The following is a 5,636-nucleotide window of genomic DNA, read 5'->3' as shown; positions in this document are numbered from 1 at the left end:
GATACCGAATTCACAAAAGATTCCTATTTGTGACATTCGCCAAAATTTTCAAAGCGCCGGAATAATATATGCTGATCAGGTGGCTGTTGCGGAAGAGGATCATGGTGATGATGATACCCTCAAGCTAGTGTACCCTTGTCCTCCAAACACCAATCTCAACAATTGGAAGATCATCGAGTTTCCCGTGTTTGTTAATTCGTGTTCAAAGTAATTATGTATTTGTAACTCCTTTTGCTCTGCCCAAGGCTATAAGGATAACTAATTAGGGCATATGTATTTCAATTCCGTACTTATTATCAATAAATGCATTTTTGAATTCTCTAATTGGTTTTTTTTTTCTTTTTCTCTTTTCTCTTTTCTCTTTCTTTTGGCAATCCTTTTTCATATTTTCTTTTTTTTTTTTTTTTTCCTTTTTCTTCTTAATTTAAACAATGCAGAGTCGAAAATGAATATGTTGAAAATAGCAGCGCTAGAACCATTTCTTGTAATTTTGACGTCTGATTAATCATGTTGATGAGGATTGTGTAGACGCTTGTGAGCTTCCCCCAGAACTAGAAAGCTTAATTGAACAAGAAGCTAAGATAATTCAACCCTATCAAGAACCTGTTGAGGTGATCAATTTAGGGACTGAGCATGATAAAAAAGAAGTTAAAATTGGTATGTCTATGAAAGAAAGTGAGCGAGAAAAGTTGGTTAAACTTTTAATTGATTATGTGGATGTCTTTGCATGGTCATATCAGGATATGCTTGGGCTAGATACTAACATAGTTGAACACAAGCTACCACTCAAGCTTGAATACACTCCAATTAAACAGAAGTTGAGAAGGATGAGACCTGACATGTCACTGAAAATTAGAGAAGAGGTCAAGAAGCAATTTAATGCTGGTTTCTTAGCAGTAGCAAAATATCCTCAATGGGTGGCTAATATTGTACCAGTTCCAAAGAAAGATGGAAAAGTTCGAATGTGCGTTGATTATCGAGATTTAAATAAAGCTAGTCCTAAAGATGATTTTCCTCTACCTCATATTGATGTCCTAGTGGATAGCACTGCTCAATACTCTCTTTTCTCCTTCATGGATGGTTTCTTAGGGTACAATCAAATCAAGATGGCTCCCGAAGATATGGAGAAAACTACATTCATCACACAATGGGGGACTTTCTGCTATAAAGTGATGCCATTTGGATTGAAGAATGTTGGGGCAACCTATCAAAGAGCAATGGTAACCTTGTTTCATGACATGATGCATAAGGAAATAGAGGTTTATGTGGATGATATGATCGCAAAATCTCAAACCGAAGAAGACCATGTTGTTAACCTTCAAAAGTTGTTTGAGCGACTAAGAAAGTTCAGACTCCGTTTAAACCCTGTTAAATGCACATTTGGTGTAAGATCGGGCAAGTTACTTGGGTTTATCGTTAGTAAAAAAGGGATAGAGGTGGACCCAGCTAAAGTAAGAGCAATACAAGAAATGCCAGCTCCACGCACGGAAAAAAAAGTTCATGGCTTTTTGGGTAGATTGAATGAACATGTTGCGCATTGGCATGGGCTGCTCGTCGGTTGAGGCAATAAATGTTATGTCATACAACTTGGTTGGTGTCTAAAATGGACCCAATTAAATACATCTTTGAGAAACCTGCTCTTACTGGAAGGATCGCCCGTTGGCAGATGTTGTTATCAGAATACAATTTGGTATATGTTACACAAAAATCTGTCAAAGGAAGCGCACTAGCAGAATACTTAGCCCAACAACCGGTAGAAGATTATCAATCAATGCAGTGTGAATTCCCCGATGAAGACATAATGACTTTAGTTGAAGAGATTGAATCATCTGATAAAGAAAAATGGAGGTTGGTGTTTGATGGTGCCTCTAATGCGTTAGGGCATGGAATTGGATCCATTTTGATTTCTCCAAAGAACCAGTTCACTCCATTTACGACTAGGTTGTGTTTTGATTGTACAGACAATATTGCAGAATATGAAGCATGTGTTATGGGCATTAAAGCAGCTATCGAATCAAATGTAAAATTTCTTGAGGTATATGGAGACTCATTGTTGGTCATCCATCAGACGAAAGGAGAGTGGGAAACGCGAGATTCTAAATTGATTCCGTATCACACCCATATCAAAGAATTGACAGAACACTTTGAGAAGATTACTTTTCACCACATCACTCGAGAAGAAAACCAGTTAGCTGACGCCTTTGCCACTTTGTCGTCAATGTTCAAAATAACCACTAATCAAGACGGACCGGTCATAAAAATTCAACAAAAGGATAAGCCAGCGTATTGTTTATCGATAGAAGAAGAGCTCGATAGCAAACCATAGTTTTATGATATCAAATCATATGTTAAGAATAGGGAATATCCATCAGGTATTTCAGAGAACGACAAGAGGGTTTTGAGGAGGTTGTTAATGAAATTATTCTTAAATGGTGATGTGCTTTATAAGAGGAATCATGATATGGTTCTCCTCAGATGTGTGGATAAAGCAGAAGCAGAAAAGATCATTCAAGAGGTTTACGAAGGTTCTTTTGGAACTCATGCAAATGGACACGCAATGGAAAGAAAAATCTTGAGGGCTGGCTATTATTGGTTGACTATGGAATCTGATTGCTTTAGTTACATAAAGAAATGTCATAAATGTCAAATATATGCTGATAAAATACATGTACCACCCACCTCTTTGAATGTTTTAACATCACCATGACCGTTTTCAATGTGGGGGATGGATGTTATTGGACTCATCGAGCCAAAAGCTTTCAATGGTCACCGGTTTATCTTGGTAGCTATTGATTACTTCACAAAATGGGTTGAAGCCGCTTCTTATGCCAATGTGACGAAAAGTGTGGTTGTCAAATTCACCAAAAGAGAATTGATTTGTCGATATGGCTTACCAAACAAGATAACCACTGATAATGCGACTAATTTGAATAACAAAATGATGAAATAGTTGTGTGATAGTTTCAAAATTCAGCACCATAATTCTTCGCCATATTGTCCGAAAATGAATGGAGCTGTAGAAGCAGCAAATAAGAATATCAAGAAGATCATACAAAATATGGTGGAGACATATAAGGATTGGCATGAAATGCTTCCCTTTGCATTACATGGCTATAGAACCTCTGTTCGTACCTCAACAGGGGCAACTCCTTTCTCATTGGTGTATGGAATGGAAGCAGTACTTCCCATTGAAGTTGAAATTCCCTCAATCAGAGTCTTGATGGAAACAAAACTGGAAGAGGCAGAATGGGTTCAATCACGATTTGACCAATTAAATCTCATAGAAGAAAAAAGAATGATAGCTCTATGTCACGGCCAGCTATATCAAAAAAGACTTAAAAAGGCATACGAGAAAAAAGTCTGTCCTCGAGAGTTTCAAGAAGGGGACTTGGTGTTAAACAAAATATTGCCCATAAAAAAGGATTTTCGTGGAAAGTGGACCCCGAATTACGAAGGACCATATGTTGTGAAAAAAACTTTTTCTGGAGGAGCTCTAATACTCGCAGAAATGGATGGAGATGACCTCTCACTTCCAGTAAATTCAGATGCAGTCAAAAAATATTATGCTTAAAAATGGTGATGAGCTCGCTAGGTTGAAAACCTGAAAAAGCGACCTAGGAAAAAATTAGAGCATCTCGATGGATTGGAAACTTGGAAGAGTAGTCCATGCAAAAGTTAGGGATAAAAAAAAATCAAGCACTTCAAACTGGGGCAATTATTATTCTTGGAAGCTGATTATTAGGATTCCTAAATTACAAGAATGACTAGCGTTTGTTATGTCTCTACTTAAATTAAACATACTCATCCCCACATTGTAACCCCTGCCTCAATTGTTTTGCTTTTAATATAACGAATGTACATTTTTCAATATTGTCATTCGATGTTGTACGTTACACTCTTTATATACCAATCCAGTTTCATTATTGAGTGTTCTATTGTTTCAAATTTTGTTTTATAATAATAAATGTTGGAATTTGAAATATGTGAAAATATAAAAATATTTTAAACATTTTGACACTTGAAAATATACACGGGAACTTGTTTGATTCTCAAGATATATGAGTGTGTGAGGAATAATAAGGAGGGTAGTCATTTTAAACAATGGATTTTTGCTTTACATCGAAAAAAGAGGTCATTCGATAGATACGAAGAGTCATCATGTGGAAACAATATTTGTCTTTATTCATCCATTGAATTTTGGGACGGAGAAGAGCATAAGGATCGGGGAATCAAAGAAAAGAGCAAAAATTTATTTATAATGTATGACACATAAACCATACATAATTTCCTCATACTCACACGATCCATGCATCTTCATTGACATTTTACCTATACTCGATGCATACCACACGAATCATTCATACATTATCGTTCGAATTGCAAGTATCATATACTTATTCTCCCTCTTTACCTACCTTCAAGATTGGACCTATTACGTTCATGTTGATCTACGCATCGGTAACCAATCCGAAGACGATCATTTTTCATTTCTATAGATCTACGCATCGGTAACCAATCCGAAGACGATCATTTTTCATTTCTATAGATCTACGCATCGGTAACCAATCCGAAGACGATCATTTTTCATTTCTATAGATCTACGCATCGGTAACCAATCCGAAGACGATCATTTTTCATTTCTATAGATCTACGTATCGGTAAACAATCCGAAGACGATCACTTTCATTTCTATAGATCTACGCATCGGTAAACAATCCGAAAATGATCAATTTCATTTCTATAGATCTACGCATCGGTAACCAATCTGAAGACGATCATTTTTCATTTCTATAGATCTACGCTTCGGTAAACAATTCGAAGACGATCACTTTCATTTCTATAGATCTATGCATCGGTAACCAATTCGAAGACGGTCATTTTTAATTTCTATAGATCCACACATCGGTAACCAATCCGAAGACGATCACTTTCATTTCTATAGATATACGCATCAGTAAACAATCTGAAGACAATCACTTTCATTTCTATAGATCTACGCATCGGTAACCAATCTGAAGACGATCATTTTTAATTTCTATAGATCCACACATCGGTAACCAATTCGAAGACGATCACTTTCATTTCTAGAGATCTATGCATCAGCAACCAATTCGAAGACAATCAACTTCATTTCTGTCGATCCACCTTCATTTCTGTCGATCTACGCAGTGGTAACCAATCCGAAGACGATCATCTTTATTTCTGTCGATCTACGCATCGGTAATTAATCCGAAGACGATTATTCTGCATATCTAAAAAATTTGCATCATTCTCACTTTAACATCAAATGCACTTTAATACATGTGTTTGTTATTGGACAAAATTTAGGTCCTTATATTTATTTATCTTTTACCTAATAACATGAAAACGAATACTATTGTTATTCATATTTTCATATTTTTCAAGTAAAATATAATTAAATAGGGGCAGCTGTAGTATCCTAATTTTGGTACAACTTGATAGTTCTAGAACTCTCTTCTATTTATTTATTTATTTATTTATTTATTTATGTATTTATGTATTTATTTATTTTATTTATTTATTCATTTATTTATTTATTCATCTATTTATTTATTTATGAACTAATCTAAAATAGACTTATTTATTAGATATGACATCTTTTTAATCTTTGAGTT

This window comes from Cicer arietinum, chromosome 1, assembly GCF_000331145.2.
Source record: "Cicer arietinum cultivar CDC Frontier isolate Library 1 chromosome 1, Cicar.CDCFrontier_v2.0, whole genome shotgun sequence".
NCBI lineage: Eukaryota > Viridiplantae > Streptophyta > Magnoliopsida > Fabales > Fabaceae > Cicer > Cicer arietinum.
Note: the sequence above shows the minus strand (reverse complement) of the source record.